The sequence below is a fragment of the Chinchilla lanigera genome, unplaced genomic scaffold (assembly GCF_000276665.1).
Source record: "Chinchilla lanigera isolate Chin_1 unplaced genomic scaffold, ChiLan1.0 scaffold00017, whole genome shotgun sequence".
NCBI classification, from domain to species: Eukaryota; Metazoa; Chordata; class Mammalia; order Rodentia; family Chinchillidae; genus Chinchilla; species Chinchilla lanigera.
This window is the reverse complement of record NW_004955418.1, coordinates 2,710,675-2,728,177: the sequence shown is the minus strand read 5'-3', so window position 1 is coordinate 2,728,177 and position 17,503 is coordinate 2,710,675. Positions and strand designations below refer to the sequence as shown.

Genomic DNA, 17,503 nt, shown 5'->3' with positions numbered 1-17,503 from the left:
ACCAATACTTGATATAACCATTAACACTATTGATATCCACACACCACACAGCAGGACTCATTTCAACAATCACATGCATTTAGGGCTTGTAGATTTTCTAAGTCAAATATTTTTGTTTTAATAACACAGTACCCTGATATAGTATTTCCTAGTTTTTCAAGGGTTTTTAAGTATGTTATCTTTCATTTACTCCTCAAATGCCTTCTAGAACAGATGAAGCAAATGTTACCATTGTTTCCTTTTGTTATAGTGTTGACCAGCTCATTTCTGGAAAAAAATACACTCATGCACATGGTAACAAATTCAAGTAGAAAGGGCACGTACTGAAAGTAAAGAAGTCTCTCTTAATCATCTCTTCTTACCTCTACCCCCAGTCACTCAAGAGACAGAACTACTGTTAAAGGGTTCTTCACAGTCCTTTAGAAATTGCTGTGCACACAGTAGCATAAACCTATGTGTTCCCTTTAAAAATGCACTCATACAAGGACAGGGGCAGGCACTTTCCCAGTTTGTGTCTTGTTTTTTTCAATTAACCGTATATCTTGGAGATCTCCAACAAGAACCTGTAGAGGCCTACCTCATTCTTAAGCAGTTATTTAACTGATCCCCTGGTGATGGGTATCTAGGTTATTTCCAGGAGTTTCTATTCTAAGCAATGCTACAATGAGCACTCAGACAGAATATTAGCAAAAACTTATAAACTGCTCACAGTGTTTTTCCTGTACATAAAGTCATTTAATTCTCACAATGATCCCATGACATAGAAACTATTGTTGCTCTACTTTACAGTTGAGAAAATAAATAGGGAGAGAGTTACGAGGTGACAGAGCATGGACTTGAATGCAAACAGTTTGGCTCTAGGAACCAACTCTTCACAAACACCCTGCAGCCCTGCCTTGCTGTGTTTTGTATGAATGATTAGATGTGGAAGGCAAGGCAGTGCTTTGCGGCTGAAGAACCAGAGGCCAGAGGTGTTCATGCCCGTGATTACCCCGGGTAGTGGCTGAGTGGCTGAGTCTGCTAATTCCCAGGTTTTGCTCATTTGTTGCCCCTTGGTGACATGCCAGTGCCTCAAGAATGTCATCTGCCTGGATTCCTGGGAAGTTCCGGACACCTTCGAGGTGGATGGAGAGTCCACCTGTGAGCAGTGGTTTAGGGGGGCTTTCAGAGACATGGCACAACGGATGAGTGTATTTCACAGGGTCTTTCTTAAATTCAGATCTTGCACTAGTAGATAAACTGAAAGCAGATGTTAGCATAGCATATCTTTCATGTAAAAATACACTTCTTGATTGCAAGTTTAGAGCTATATATATATATATATATATATAATTTTATTTAAAATTACTGCTCAGTTTTGGCTCTACCCCCAAAGAAAAGTTTATAACTCATGAGTAGAAAGTTTAGGATAAAGACAGCATTCCAAATTTAAACCTACATAACTGCACATTTGCCCTGGAGGGACACAGAACCAGCATCCTCTCCCAGCCTGAGAATGGCACAGCTGCACTCCATATCTGAAACCAAAGTGCTTCCAAAGTGCTGGGCAGCTCTTGACAGTTGTAAGCAAACCTATTTTCAAACACCTCCTTAGTTTAAATAGTTCTGGAATCTCCTTCAGACCCTCAAATACCTCGAGTTCTTGTCCCCATTTGATGTAAATGTCCCTGACTGTACGGCCAGAGGGCTCCTTAGAACCGTCTAGGCCAAGCATTCACCATCACAAGGTCTCATACTGCCCAGTGCTTTAGGGTCTTGCGATCACTTTGCCTCTTTCCAGTTCTTTGATCCCCGTGCAAGCAGCTACTATGTCCTCACGGCTTTTGCGTCTCCATTGCCTCCACAGGGTGTGACTCACAGTGGAAACTCCACAAATGTTTGTCAAATCCTCCCCTGTCCGACGGTGTCCTAAAATCTCCCCAACTATTATCCCAGCTATTTCCTGGGAAACCTGAGCACTTTCAACAGTGGGCAGGCTTGATGGAGATCCAAGCCTCTTGTCTTGCCAGCCAAAAGGACTTGAGTTGGATTTCTGGGCTACATAGGTAGGTTTCTGGCTTTTTTCTTTATTTACTTATGAGTTGTATGGCTACCGCGTGCCAGGTGTAACGCCGTGCGGCACTGGTGCACAGAGACGAACAAGAGAGGCTGCAGTCTCGTGTGGATTACAGACACAGCGTGGAACACCCAAACCCTGGCGGGTGCCCTGAAGGTCTTGTGGTGCGGACGCCCAAGAAGACTGAGACTGGGAGATCAGGGAAGGCATCTCTGAGGAAACGGCATTTAAGCTGAAACCTAGAGGGTGGAAGACATCCAGCTACTTGCGGAGTAGAGGCCACAGGCACAACATATATGAAACCAGCACCACGAGAAAAAAGTTAGCGCAGGCAGCACTTCTGCTGCCCTTCTCCCCCCGCCCGGCCTTCCGCTGTTTGCAGCCACAGCTGTGGTGAACAGTTTCCTGCAAGTTCAAATATACCTAGAGCTGCCAGCCCCCTACTGCAAGCATCTCAGCGTCTTCCTGCCCCCTCTGAGAGCACCAACTACAGTCTGAAAGGAAGGTGGCCCTGCTGCCCAGACAACTCTCAGTGGCGGGGGACAGGAGCCGGTGGACAAGCGCCCTCACCTCCTACCTTTTAACACCTCTGGGAGACAGTCTGTGTACTTCTCAGGAGATCTCAGCAGAATACAGCCTTGTTACCCAGAACGGCAATCTCAAAAAAAAAAAAAAAAAAATGTGCTCACTTTGCTTTTCCCCTTTCCTTTCTTTCCTACCTTTTTCATGCCTTCACTCCTTCCAGGATCCTCCCCTATTTGGACCTCTGTCATTTCTAGGAAACTTAGTCGAGGATGTACATGTTAGGAGAACTGGCAAAAGATCTGAAAGGGGGTGATCAAGGAGGTTAGTCCAGCAAGATGGGTTTGGAATTGTAGGACGGGGCAAATCACGGAGTTGGAAGTCCTAATGAGAATGCCATACTCCAAGCTTCTCGGTGGAGACAGGGTAGGTCTGCACAGCTGGCGGCTCTACTGTAGTCCAGGCAACAGAGGATGGAGCTTGTACTGTAAGGTTAGCAGAGGTGATGAAAAGAAATGGACAGGTTGGGATATATTATAAAAGCGGAATGGCCTTCACTTGTTAATGGGTTGGATGAAACATAGGCTGGGATCAAGGATGATCTTGCTTAAGCAGCTGGGTCGGTGGTGGGAACATTTCCCCGGGAATGGGGAGAACAAGACTGGGCAGGAAAATGAAGAGGTAATTTCTGCCTTCATAAAATCTGAGGTGTCTGTGATACCCCAATGGAAACATCAAGTATATGTTTACATATATGAGTCAGAAACTCAAGGGAGTGGCTGGAATCATAACTCTGGAGATCATCTGTGTGTATCATGTTTAAACCAAGGCTCCGGGCGAGTTCACCTGGAAGAGCAAGTAGCTAGAGCAAAGGAGGGAGCATTTACCATGGAGCTCTCCAGAGCACCAACATGTGGACATTAGGTAGAGACAGAAATGCAGCAAAAGAAATTTTAAAAGAACCATTGGAGGTATAGTAGGCTGGAGATATCACATAATTTGAGAGAAGTGAATGTTTCAAGAAGGACGAGGTGGCCAGCTCTTTTGAATGCTGCTCAGAGATGGCATCATTTGAGCTATCATCACCTCTCATATTTTCTTTAGCCTTAAATCACAAAGGCGCTGCCATACCCTCAGGCAGGATGTTCTGACTGCAATAAAACTACTCCTGAAAAGACACAGATGAATTTGAGGCAATACTGGCTGTGGCTTAGGAAATTTCTTCCGCGAGATGCTTGTCTCTGTGTTCTTCCCTCAGTGAGGGTCTCCGCCTGCCTGCCTCCCTAATAAGTCCATATTCCTTTCCATTCCACTGTCCAAGTCCTGGAGGTTTTCTAGCCCAAGGAGGCCGTTATGGTGAAGGGCACATTATTCTTTCCTCAGGCCTTAGCCATAATTTAAGAATCTCATCACTTTAGACATCTATTTCCTGGGTCTTCAGGTGGAGGACTGATCCAATTACTCAATTTCTAGAGCCTCCCTCTTGACTTTCTCTCTCTTAATCTCTTCTTCCATATGTCCTTTGGCCTTCCCTTGTTTCACTCTTGAGTCATATGATAGCCTCAGCACAGTCACTGGCGTCTAAAGTTGACAAACCAGTCTGGGGATTTAGCTCAGTGGCCCAGCACCTGCCTGGCACGTGCAAGATCCTGAGTTCATTTCCTGAATTCTGTAATTATATGTGTGTTCCTATCTTCTTAGGGAGTAGCCATGAAATGAAGAATTTCCCCCCACTACTCAGATACAACCGCAGAGGATTAACTATGCTAGCTAAGCTAAACTGTAGGGTTGATGAAGATACAGTTGACAAACCATTGCCCTCTGTGCACAGGCACTCATCAGGGTTACCCAGGCCGGTCCCAGAACACCGCTCTGAGATACACTGTGATGTTTGGGAAGGCAAGCCCTGCGAAACTGCCCAGCACCCTACTGCCACAGGAGGGTCACTTTCTAGAATCAATCCTTCGCTCTCATCAACCCTACAGTTTAGCTTAGCTAGCATAGTTAATCCTCTGCGGTTGTATCTGAGTAGTGGGGGGAAATTCTTCATTTCATGGCTACTCCCTAAGAAGATAGGAACACACATATAATTACAGAATTCGAAGGGATCCACATCTTGTAGCCCGATCTTCAGGATCATCAGAGATACTCCCCGTCTCCTGAGCCGGCAACTAAACAAACGGCCCTGAGTTAGGCCATGTCATGCGCAGCTGCCGGTCCTCTGTTCAAATGTTCCACTGTCCCCCTTGCTTCCCACCACCCCACCATTGCCATCACCATCCGTATGATGAGGCAAGCCTTGCAAGGCCACAGCGTTTCCTTCACACGACACAGAAGCTGGCGAAGCTTCTTCCGCCTTCCCTAAGTCCCTCGAGAGTGCCCTTCTCGCTCAAGCCACACCCCTTCCCCGAACACCGCCTGCCACCCTCCACAAGTCTTCGTTTTTTCCCTCTGTTGAAGGACTTTGGTGTCCGAGCAGAATTTAGCCTTCGGCTCTATCACGAATTTTAATCCCTCTCTGCATTAGTCTGTATGCGCCATGCAAATAATAAAATCCTTTGTGGTCTCACTGCCTGCCCCCAACCTAGGACAAGACCTTCCCGCCTCTAACCAGAATGACTGGAGTAGCACTTAAAGTGAAGGTATGTTTTGTTTTGTTTTGTTTGGGTGGTACTGAGGATTAAACCCTGAGCCCCGCTCTGAGCGACATCTTCAGCCCTAGCCCTTTTTTCTGTTTTTTATTTTGAGACAGAGTCTCGCTAAATGAGCAAGGTTGGCTTCAAACTTGGCATTCTCCTACCTCAGCCTCCCAAATATGGGGATTATGAGGGTATACCGCTGCGCCTAGCTTCAGGTTGAAATTTCTTTTCTTAACTTCCATACACATCTAGAACTCCAGCTCCAGCCCCACTGACCTTTCTGGCTTTGTCTCCATGCCCACGTGCACCTGTTTGTGTTTGTTTGTTTTTGCAGAGCCAGGGATGACGCCAGGGCCTCACACATACCAGGCAAGAGCTCTACCACTGAGTTACACCCTCAAACCCTTGTTCTGCTAAGGCTTTAACCCTAGTCACATGGAGTCCCATGTTCCTTGAACCTGTCGTGCTATTTCATACTTCTCACACCCATTACTAGAGTGCACTTCCGCGCCTTATTTACCAGCCAATCCCTACCCATGATCTGCACTCCAGTAGAGTGAGAGACCTCCCCTAGGAAGCCTTCCCTGATTTAGATGCCCCTCATCTATGCCTCCAAAGCAATTTATTACTACCAATTCTTGGTCTGTTTGGTAAATACTTGTTCACTTCGGGAGTAGAGCTACATCGCTTTTTAATGTAGTATACTCAGTGTCCAGCATTGTAACTAGTAAATAATAATAATATATCCCACAAGTATTTGTTAAATGATTAAATGAGTGAATGTCTCGTGGGTTTCCAGCCTGTTGTCCCTCCTTCTAACTTGGTGTCATAGTCACCTTTTAGAAAAGGTGTCTTATATCTTCCCTACCCAGAAGCCACCGGAGGCTCCTCCTGCCTAAGAAAATCCAGACCCTTTGAGTCCAAATTCAAGGTCCTTGGCAATCTGAGCCATACACTGTGCACACCCCAGTGCTACTTTCTGTTTTGTAACCGTGTCCCCTATGCTTCCCAAACTCTACTTACTGATTCCACTCAGATTCTCCACCTAGGTTTGTGTAGCTTTGGTCGCCCCTCCCATCTCTCCAATGTCCAACCCATTTCCCACGCCTCAGCTCAAATCCCACCTGCTTTGTGAAAATATTCCCAGATTAACCCTCTGCCTGAGGCATAATTAGTCTCTCCTCTAGTTTATAACATTTTGATATCTCATTACAGTTTTTATTGCTGTTTGTTTTTATCAGGGGTGAGGGGTCCCCACTAGGTTGTGAGCTCCTGGGTGGTGAGACCCCCACAGCGCCTATGGAAAAGTTCATAGTCCATAAACTCACCTTTGGTTAGAAGCAGCTCCAAGCCCCAGACTGACTTCCATTCCAGGTTTGTCTGTTTATAACCTTGGGAAGGTCCCTTAACTCCTATTGGCCTCCCTTGCCTCATCTCTAAAATAAGATTAATCATACTGAGGATGCTTGAAAATAAATTATTTATCATTTTGAAAGTGCCTCAAGATCTTTAGAAATTGACATTTCTATTTTTGTGGCATCTTTCCTGCTAGAGCTTGCTTTTTTTTTTTTTTTTTTTAAGAAATGTGCAAAGAAAAGGGAGGATCTGTTCAAAGAACTGTTCTTCTCAGAACCTGAAATAATTACATCCTGTATTTCAGGCAAGGTCATCTTTTCACCTTTATGGTAAATGATGGAGTCTTGAAGAAACCTGCACTTCCTACCAGTCACTTTAAAGTGATTACAGTATTTATGTCGAATTGTAAAAAGATGAGTAAGAATCCTGTCATCCAGAGAGCGGGATTTCCCTGATCGGAAAAATAAATGAAGAACATGTTCGAAGCACACCTGAACGTATATGACCTTTACACAAACCAGTCTCCTTTGTATGTCCTGTCAGGGTCAGGAATGGAGACATTGACTTGAGTGATCAGTTTCTTTCAAGACACTTAAAGACACACCCAAAGTCAAGGGCAAAGCGACTGCGCACTGGGAATAACACCTCATGTTTCATACGTATTAGCTCGTTCAGTCTGAGATGCTCAGACCAGGTATCACTGAACCTGCTTGATGGCTGAGGAAACTGCAGTCCAGTGTGGTTAACGCAACCCGGCCAAAGCCACTCTGTAAATGCTAAATGGTGGAGCCCGAACTCAAACGGATGTTCTGACTCAAACCCAGGCCCCCTCCCGCTCACCTCTGCACCTCTCAGCCCTGGAGCCCTGGCCACTGGGACTGGGGCACTAGGGTTTCTTGAGAAAGATAAGAACTCAGGGACCTCAGAGAACTTGCGGTGCAGCTTCAAGCCCCCCTCCCAACAAGGTCTTTGAGCCTTTCTGAGCCCCCCTTTCCCCTGGTGCCTGTGCTCTGTCAGGGCCGAGGTCAGCTGGGCTTCCCCTTACCTCAGCTGGGCTTCTCTCTCCGCTCCTCCAAGGCGCCCATCACAGAGTGTTAATGGGGCCACAACTAACACTTCAGCACATGAAAGGGAGCATCTGAGGGGATCTTGACCCTGCATCCGCAGCAGTTTCCCTGTTTCTCTGAAGAGAGCACTGGGCACCCAGAGACCACAGTTCCTACAATCAGAGGGGACGCTCCTGAAAAACTCACTTATCCACAATGAGAACCAGTATCTTCGCAAATCCTCTATCCAGTTCCTCCCCACTGCACCCCACCCCGTCGCTCTCCCACTCCCCACTCTCTCCCCTCCTTCCCCTCTTCTCTCTTCCCACTCCATCCTTCTCTAACTCTCCCTCTCCTTTCTCCTTTCTCTCTCCTCCTCCCTCCTCTCCTCTCTTCTCCTCCCTCTTCCTTTGTCTTCCTCCTCTCTCTCTCTCTCTCTCTCTCATCTTTCAATATTCTGTACCTTGCTTGGCCATAGGGTGCGGTTTTCCATGTTCATGTCAGATGATTTCTGTCTTTCCTATTGGATCATAGGGAAAGTGTTCACTATTGTGATACAATAATAGGAAGCAGTATTTATTGACTGCTCTTTGGGTGTTAGGTATAGTGCTCAGCACTTTGTTCCTGGTAGTGTAATAATCCTCACAACAACTTTAGGAGGCAGGTATCCTGACATTCATTCAAGTTTTATAGCTGAGGAAATGGAGAAATGGACAAGTTATTTGTTCAAGATATCCAATTAACAACAAAACTAGGACAAGCATGAGGGATGTCATTACACTTCTCTGTGGTCCCTGAATGGCCTAGCAGGGACCAAGTTGAATTACAGTAAGACCTGGAAATGCACTTCATGGGATGTCAGGAACATTTATTTGATTTAAGTAAACTATTGGGTAATGTAACTTGGAAGCCACATAATAATAACAACAATGATAATTTTCACTGCCAGATCCTGTGCTAAATGCGCTGTATCCTCAGTCTTTTTCGTGCTCTCTAGCAATCCCTCTCCCCTTCTTCAAGGCAAACATTTTTATTTCCTCTCAACTTACTCCCTGAGGAAGCTGGAACACTTATCTCATGGAGCTTCCTCCACTCCAGATGTTGTGGGTTATATAATCCTCCTAACACTCACTTGATTAACTTTATGAGGTAGGCACTCTATTATCCTGACCTTGCAAGTCAGAAACAACATGGTTCAGAATGGCGAAAATTTGCTTATGGTAACATAGGAAGCGGTTAAGGACATGAACCCAGCTCCATGACTCCAAGGTCCATGGTCCTGCTTTCCAGAGCTGACAGCCTCCCATACAGATACCCAGCAAGCATCTGCTCAGTAGACATCAGTCATTCTGCTATAATTCATTTTACTATTTACCACAGAGACCCAAAAATTAAAGGACAGTGATACTCAGACGTTTTATGTTCATTTGCGAGTTTTATGAGGACCCTAACTAATATCCAATGTTTAACTAAAGAAGTATAGCACACATAACTCTCTAAAATGACACCCTTTAGACATTTGTCTTTAATAAGTTAAAGACATCATTACTTTACCATACATGGTCTATTTATAATGCTTATAAACTCATACTTTAAAAGGCAAAATATATAATATCAACAGGAATTTACATAAAATAATAGACCCATAGTGGTTTACAAAGGAAGCCAAAGGTATTTATTATAAATATCCCAACTTTTAAAATTACAAATATAAGAAGTGTATTGAATGTTTGGTGGAAACTTAGAATACAAGAAAATAAAAGCTACCTACTGTGGGTTTTTTTTTTTTTTTTTGGTTTTTCTACGGTACCGGGAACCGAACTCACGACCTTGCGCTTGCCAGGCAGGCGCTTTTGCCGCTGAGCTAAATCCCCAGCCCCTCCTACTGTGGTCTTACCCTCAAATCCCATACTTTTTGAGGTTAATATTTGAGAAGTAATCAGTCTCTTCCACCATAAGTTTGCCCTGCCAGTGGAAAAGATCTAAGCTAGAGAGGGATCTCTCGAGAGTTTTCCAAGCATGGAGAGTATGCCTGCAGACCCGCAGTGGTGAGAATCTGAGATAAGAAACAGAGTAGAGTATCTAGTGGCAATGAGGTAAATTCCAGGTAAAACCTGGAGTTTAAAGCTGAAAGAGAGCTGAACAAAAAAATGCAGATACTTGTAAGAAAGAAATGAAAAAATAAAGAGTAAAAGATGCAAAGAGAAATGGGCTTTTATTTTAGGCAAGTTCTGGAAGTTTTGACACTAAAATCAGTTAAGGAAATCTCATTCAAGACACACATTTTGACCTGTTGCTATAGCTTCAGTAACCCCTCCGAAACTTATGTTAGGATTTAATTGTAACACTTGTCAAAGTGACGATAGAAGGGATGGGACTTCTAAGCAGCGATTAGGCCATGAGGGCACCGCCCTCAATTAAGGCTTTTGTCGTGGGAGCGGCTGAGTTTTCCAGGGTTTTTTCTGTCCCCTACACTGGCTTCCTCACCAGGCAATGCCCTCTGCCATGTTATGGTGCACCAAAAAGGCCTTCCCAGCTATGAGGCCACATTCTTAGACTTCACAGCCTCTAGAACTGCAAGAAATAAATCTCTGAGCTCTATAAATTACCCAGCCTTGGGTATTCTGCTACAAGTGCAAAAGCAGCCTAAGATATCCATGGAGCATGTGGACAGGTCACAGGATGAGGTGAGACATTTCAAAAAACATACAAAGGTGAAAGCTCACCTTTCTCAAACGTGCCAGGCCAAGGGCTGACAGTGCCACTCCCTGGGCTTCCCAGAGCTCACCCAGGACATCCCTGGCACCTGTCTTCATCTCAGTCATGACAGCAAACACAGGTTGTGGACACACCACTGGCCTTCTGCAAGATCCCTTCTGCCCAGCCCCCGATGTCAGGGCCAGGGTCCTCTCTGCAGAGACCTGCTTCCTTGGCCCCATGTCTACCCACCCACCCTGCTTGCCAAGGGAGGAAAAAGACCTCGCTGTCCCTGGTGCTAAACCCGGGCATAAGTGATCAGTGTTCAGCCAGCCACAGCACAGATGGAAACAGTTTGACATTGCAATGCAACTGGCCCATCTCCAAGTTCAATTCCTTCTGGAGATGCCACATTTTAAAGTTAACCACAGGCACATCTGTAATATAACCTGTGGTGCTTATTATGTTATTTAATGAATAGGGCGTAACAGATCATAAATGGTTTTATATAGACCTAATATACAGGCCTGCTTTTTTTTTTTGCAGTTTTGTAGGACTGCTCTGTAGCCTTCCTTGCTATTCTTTCTTAGGCCAGCACTGCAAAACATAGGAGGCTGAGACAGGCAGTCTTTTCTCAGGAGCCAAAGGAGACAGGAGGCTCAGCTCCTGAGATACCACCTTGGTGGTTTGATTTTAAAATTGGAACTTACCACACTTCCATTTTTTAGAAATTTTACTATTACTACTTTTTGCTTGGGCAACATAATCAAGCGTAAACTAATTTGGATATTTTCTATCAAGAGAGAAGAAAAGCAGAGTCCAGTGAAATGGGGCCAAGTAGGAAAGGGAAAGAAGCCCAGGGAAGCTTTTCAGCCAGTGTAAGTGAGGTCTTAGCTCAGAAGCCTCTCCCAGGCCAGAGGAGAAGAATGTGCTCTTTCTCTCTCCTCCATAACTCCAGCCCAATTTACTTTTTAAAATTCTGCAGCTTGGTATGTTTACAGAAATCCACCCAGGCATCATGTTGCTTTCTTCCAGAATGGTTTTTACTTTATGGTTTCAAAAAGTGTACCTACAACATCTAGGCCTAAATGAAATAACTATTTACCTTCCCTAGTTCTCCTAATCTTTGTGCACATATGCCCATGCTTTTTATGTGATTCTTATCACAGGGAACATGAGATTGTATGCTCTACACTTTTTTTTTGGAGATAGGGTTTCATTATGCAGTTCAGGTTAGACCTGAACTCACTTTGTAGCCCAGGTTGGCCTTGAACTCACAGTGATCCTCCTGCCTCAGCTTCCTGAGTGCTGGGACTACTGTCCTACACTTTAAATTGTGCGTTTCAGCTAGATTTTTTTTTCCAAATCATTAAGTATGCCTAGAGATCCTGATCTCTAATGCTTACATTTCAAAATGGAAGATTTTTACTTTGAAGCATACTGTTATTATAAAACTTGAGTTTCAAAAGTTACTTATAAATCCAGGCATTCTGGGAGACTGAGACAGGATGATGGCAAGTTTGAGCCCAACCTGGGCAATTTGGAAATTTAGCAAGATCCTGTCTCAAAATTAAAAAAAAAGAAAAGAAAAGAAAAATAAAGAAAAAGAAAAAGGCTCACTTGAGATGTTAGTAAGAATTGCCTCCTCAGTATCTATAGTTGTGACGAGGAGGAGGCCAAGGGGAAAAAACAAAGAGACTGAGAAAAAGCAGCTGCTTTTGCTGCAGAACTAAGAGAAACAGACCCTAAGTCTAATTCTCGGGGCCCCAAGAAGAACTCGACAACTGCATTCATCTGCTACCACTGTAAAAGCCAGGCCACCTCAAGAAGAACTGCCCCAAGAAGCCCCCTGTGCCATGCCCTGAATGCAAAGTTGACCACTGGAGATCGGTCTGCCCTCTGAAGAGGAGGTCCCAGAGCTCAGATCCATCCTACCAGTTAGTCTAACAGGAATGAGGGGGCCCAGGACATACTCTGCCTTCTCCCTCTGGCCAGACTGTCATCTCCATAGAGGAGCCCCAGGTAATCATGACTATAGAGCAAAAAGAAAACAGCTTGTTGCTAGACACAGGTGCAAGTCTCTCGGTCCTTCTTTTCAATCCTGGCCTTCCTTCCAGCCGTCACGCCTCAGTGCAAGGAGTCACTGGTAAGGAGGTAATACGCTATTTTTCACAACAATTAGCCTGTAACTACTTGTTAGATCTTTCTTGCATATCTCTGTCCTCCTGAGAAATCACTTTGAAGATACCACCATGTATTACAGCAGCCATTGATATTTTCCTACTAATCTGTCCATAACTCTATAATGTTTGTATTGTTCCTATGCTATTTCATAAGTGGATGTACGTTTATTACTATGTGTTTCCTACAACAACCATTGAAAATAGTCAATGAATATTCAATTGGTCACTCATGTATAGCTCTATTTATTTTCTTTAGAAACCACTTTGAAGATACCAAAGTATAGTACAACAACCATTGATAATAACCTACCACTTTTGTCTGTAACTCACTATTATTTGTCTGTTTTCCTGAGAAACTATCTTGTAGACAACAATATGTAAAACAGCAACCATTGATAATTTCCTACCACTTTGTCTGTAATTCAGTAAGCCCCCCTATTACTATGTTATCTTTCTTTTACTCTTTAGAATAATAATAATAAAAAGAAAAAGAGCTAGACATGTAGCTCCAGGTTCAGTCTTGCTCAATCCCCAGTAGTGGGGAGCAGGAAAATGCTGCTTTGAGCAGAATTTCTGCTTTATCTTGTTTCTGAGTTAAGAGACTCTAACTTCATGAAGTCATAATCTGCCTACTCATTTGATTTTGCCCTCTGTTTCATTTTTTAGTGAAATTATTTCTAAAACTGAAATGCCAATGTGAACTTTATATGAGCAAAGTATGACTTATGGGATTTCAAGGAGAGAAAATAAAGAGTAAGAACCTGGTGATACAGAGGACCCACCACCTCCACTTCATATGAGCAGAGAGAAAACAGTAGTGTCACTGGTGAGTGGCAGCACAGACAATCCAGAGAAACAAGAGACGTTTCAGAAGCAGGTGAAAAAAACAAGGTGAGAAGGTTCTTGAAGGCAGCATCAAAGCCTTCTTTTGTCTAGAATGCATTAAAGTATCTCCATCAGTGGAAAACATTCCCTTCCCATAGTGTTCTCTTTACAGGTAAAAGGCAAGGGGGGAAGAATACACTGAATAAATAACTTCTTCAATGTTTTCCAAGAAGTAAAATGAAAAAGATGTCCTAAATCCCCAGGTCCCATGAATAACCATAGAAAGGGTAAAAAAGCAAAGATGAATACATTCACCATGTTCAAGACAGAGTTAATATCAAAGTTCTTATTAATTTCATGACCTAAACTACATATTTTTAAAAAGAACTCAGAAGCCACAGTCAATTTTATATTTTTTTTAAAAAGCTAGAAAATGGAAAACCCTAATCCAATTTTAAAATTTACTATAGCTTAACAAATCACCCTCAAATTTGATAGCTCAAAACAGCAAATATTTATATTCACAATTTTTTTGTGTGAGACAAAAATCTGGGAGTAGCTTAGCTGGGTGGTCCTGGTTCAGGATTTTCCATCTAAAGCCTTGACAAGTGCCACGGTTCCTTTACCAAACTCACCGACGTGGCCCTCGCCTGGAGGCTTCAGCAGCTTGCCGACTGCGCCCGGAACCTCTTGCGGATCTGCCCATGGCTGGGCAGTGTCCCCACAATCGGCAGGGGCTGCTTCCCTCACAGCCAGCAATCCAAGAGCAAGACAGCAGGAGGTGGTGGAGAGGTGTCAGGATGCCTTTTATGTCCTGGTCAGATCTCTTCACTTCTACTTAAGACACTCCTGCTTAAGACAGAAATCACAAGGTTCAGTCCACACTCAGGAAGAGGAAATTAGTCTCTTCCTTTCGGATGGAGGATGTTCAAGAATTTTTGGACACCTTTCCAAGCCACCAAACAATAATCTCTCTTTTGGAAAGAGTGTATATGGGAAACAGCAATACGGCCCCTTCCAATGGTTCTTGCTATTTCCCCTGCAAGTGCTGCAGGACAAACGAGGCTTGGAGACTTCAAGAGAAGACTTGGGGAGGTGCAGTGGAAGCCAGTTTTGGGGACTGGGTCTCATTAGATTACATGGAAATGGGAGGCACCGACCTCAGGAGGAAACCCATTAGTGCGTGTCAACGTGGACAGAGTTTGCCCAATGGCACCAAGGACATTCATGTGTATTTGTTGTTAGTGACTAGATTCCCAAAACTCCCTCTCCTGCCCTGGTCAGGACAGTCGGAAAGGGCCCCCAACTTCTCAAATGTTCCCAGCAGGCAGAATAACACCCTTACCCCGTCAGAGAACCACTGATATACGGAACCTGGTGGGGGACAGGAAAGACCCCTGTTTGTCCAGAGCAGAAAGTCTATTTGTGATAGGCTCTTTCATGTGTGTATTCCATGTGCTGGTTTCAACATCTGTCACCTATGGGTGGTTTTTAATTCTTTTGTTCATTGCTTCTTGAATGACGCTGTGAGAAACCTGATCTGACACATTTAAAAGAGTGTGGTAGGGAGGGCCTAGAAGTGTGTGATCCATTGAGAAAGCTTTTGTTAGCTCAGAAAAAAGATACTGGGGCCTAAACTGAGGTCATGATATATGAACTAGGAAGTGAATGGCTGTACAAACTTGTACGAAGAATTAAGAAAACTCAGGGTGGCTGGGTGTGGTGGCACGCACCTGTAATCCCAGCACTTGGGAGGCTGAGGCAGGAGGATTATTGCAAGTTAAAGGACAGCCTAGGCTACAAAGTGAGCTCAAAACCAGCCTGAACTGCATAGAAAGATCCTGTCTCAAAAAGAAAAAGAGAGAGAGAGAGAAAGAGAGAGAACTCAGGGGTACAGAACAACATATCTGGGCAAAAGGGGTCAAATAAAGGAAGAATCCTGGCATTTTTGAGAAGCTGAGAAACTATGTTCTTTCAGTTTATAAAAATAATTTGTCAAAAAAGATAATTTGTCTAGTAAGTAGTCAAGCTGAACATGGGATCACTTGTAGGTAAAGGAAGCAAAAAAATTAGATTTCTTTTAGTCTTCTCATGAAAAGGAAAATATATAATTATGGAAAAGAGAAAGGAGAAGGAAGAAAGCACTGTACAATGTGCCTGTCCTTTTTTCTTTCTTTCCTTTGTTTTTGTTTTTGTTTTTGCTTAGTAACATCAGCTTGAGATACAAAGATGTACTCTCTGATTTGAGATTCTGAAATCTGCATTTGGAGTTCTGTGTGTCACTTTAAAAGCCCTAAGAGAGAGAGAAAACAAAATTTCCTTCTTTAAAAGTTCTAAACCATTTCCCCATTTTTGTGGAGGAAATAGGACAAAGCAAGGGCAAAATTTCAGCATGAGGGCCTCCCCCTGGCTGACAGCCTTGGACGTTGCTAAGCTGGTGAGCATCCCGTTGTCATCTGAGCAAGCCAGCTGCATAGCTAGATAGAGTGAGCCTGTCTCTTCAGCTCCAAGACTGTAATTATGCTAAAACGGGATCTTGCAGCAGTGAATATAAAGAGATGCCTTGGAATATCTCTCCTACACTAAACAACTTTATGGTTGAAAGGAAGCAATTACAGAGAACAAGACAAGGCTAAGTAAAAACTGCATAACTTTCCAACTTTTCCAACTGGAGTATTAACAGTATTGTGCTGACCTCAGATAGTCTGCTTTTTTCTCCCAAAACCATAATAATTTCAGTTTCCTGCCTGATTTTTAGATCAAGTGGAAATCATTTTAAAAGTTACCCCCTCCTTGCTCAATTTAAATAAGCTTCCTAGATTGGCTAATGTCAGTTATTCTACCAAAGTTTTTATGATACGTTTTCCTAGCCATCAAGTGCTGGTGAGATGCTTCTTATGTAAGTAAACGCTCTGCTATTCAATGAATTATCTCTACCTTCTTAAATTATCATCATCTAGCTGGGAGAAGAGCTATCTGGGGATAAGACAGATATGAAAACAGCAGAACCCAGGGTTCCTAATTCTTTTTTTCTTTTCCTGTGATAGAAAGCAGCAGAAATAGGAGAGTAGACATAGAACAGGATTATGCCTGAGAAGAGAAACTGCAAATTAGTACCACCTGCAATAGTGCGTCCACCACCCCCTCATTCTGACTTTGCTGTCTGCAATTAAAATGTGTATCCTAAAATGTCTATCTACAGAGTGTATTATGAGCTTAAATAAAGGCAAAGTGGTGTTTAAGAACAAGAACTCAGGCCAGGGCTGTACAAGCCAATTAGGTCACTTAGCTCCAACCCCAAAGATCAACTTTTACCTGAATTATTAAGATAATCACGCTTAGTAATGATTATCACTTGTTCTTCTGGAGGTCTTAACTAAGCTTAAGGCAACATAAGAAAACAGGATGAGAAATACTGAGAAGAAAGAGTAAAAACTGGCATGATCTCTAAATGATCTCTGTCATCTCAGAACATTTAAAACAAAGACCAATGAGAAAAGAGGAGAAATAACAGTCAGAAAGTCAGCAAAAACTGTAATCGTGCCAAAACCAAACCAGCAATAAGCAATAACTTATAAAATATGATGTTCAATGAAGAGGAATTTTTAAAACAAAATCAAGGTATTTCCATCCAATGTAATATATATAATCATTACAAAGATGAAATAGATCTCTGTAAGATGACATGAAAAGTATCTAAGATACTTGATGAGAGAAGACACCAAGGTCCAAACTGGTACATAAAATATTAAAGCAAACAAAACTATATATATATTTGAATGTCTATTTTTGTGTGTGGTGGATTAACTAATGGCTTACTTGTAACACCCAGGTGAACTGAGTCAGCGTGGTGCTGGGTGTGGAAGGCCCACCTGAGGATTGCTGCCGACAGCATAAAAGCAGAGCTGGAGGGGCAGGTAGTGTGCTGTTGAGTCTCCTGGAGAAGCTTGTCATGGTGGTTTTCCTGATATGAACACAGCTGTTATTGTCAGAAGGGCTTGGGACCTTGCTGTCACTGAGGATGGTTGTGGTTCTTTTTGGGGGAGCTCTGGTCTTACTTTGAGCATTGCCTCCTGGCTCCAGTTCATATCTCTCAGCCTGCTAGCACAGGTCCCTCATCCCACTGGAGCAGACTTTCTAGTTTCCACCACTGACCTTTGGGCCTTCCCAGTGGAGATC

General features: G+C 43.5%; 1 long non-coding RNA gene across 2 annotated transcripts; it reads right to left on the bottom strand.

Moving 5' to 3' along the window:
• Positions 1-720: 720 nt before the first annotated feature.
• Positions 721-8,112, bottom strand: LOC102012964. Of its 2 annotated transcripts, none has more exons than XR_001233484.1 (5): positions 8,083-8,112; positions 7,619-7,792; positions 6,546-6,653; positions 2,634-2,714; positions 721-1,239 (listed from the first exon to the last, which is right to left on the bottom strand). It is a non-coding gene; the product is annotated as an uncharacterized LOC102012964 (long non-coding RNA). The 2 variants fall into 2 exon arrangements; XR_001233485.1 differs by lacking the exon at positions 721-1,239 and adding an exon at positions 1,596-2,295.
• Positions 8,113-17,503: the final 9,391 nt, after the last annotated feature.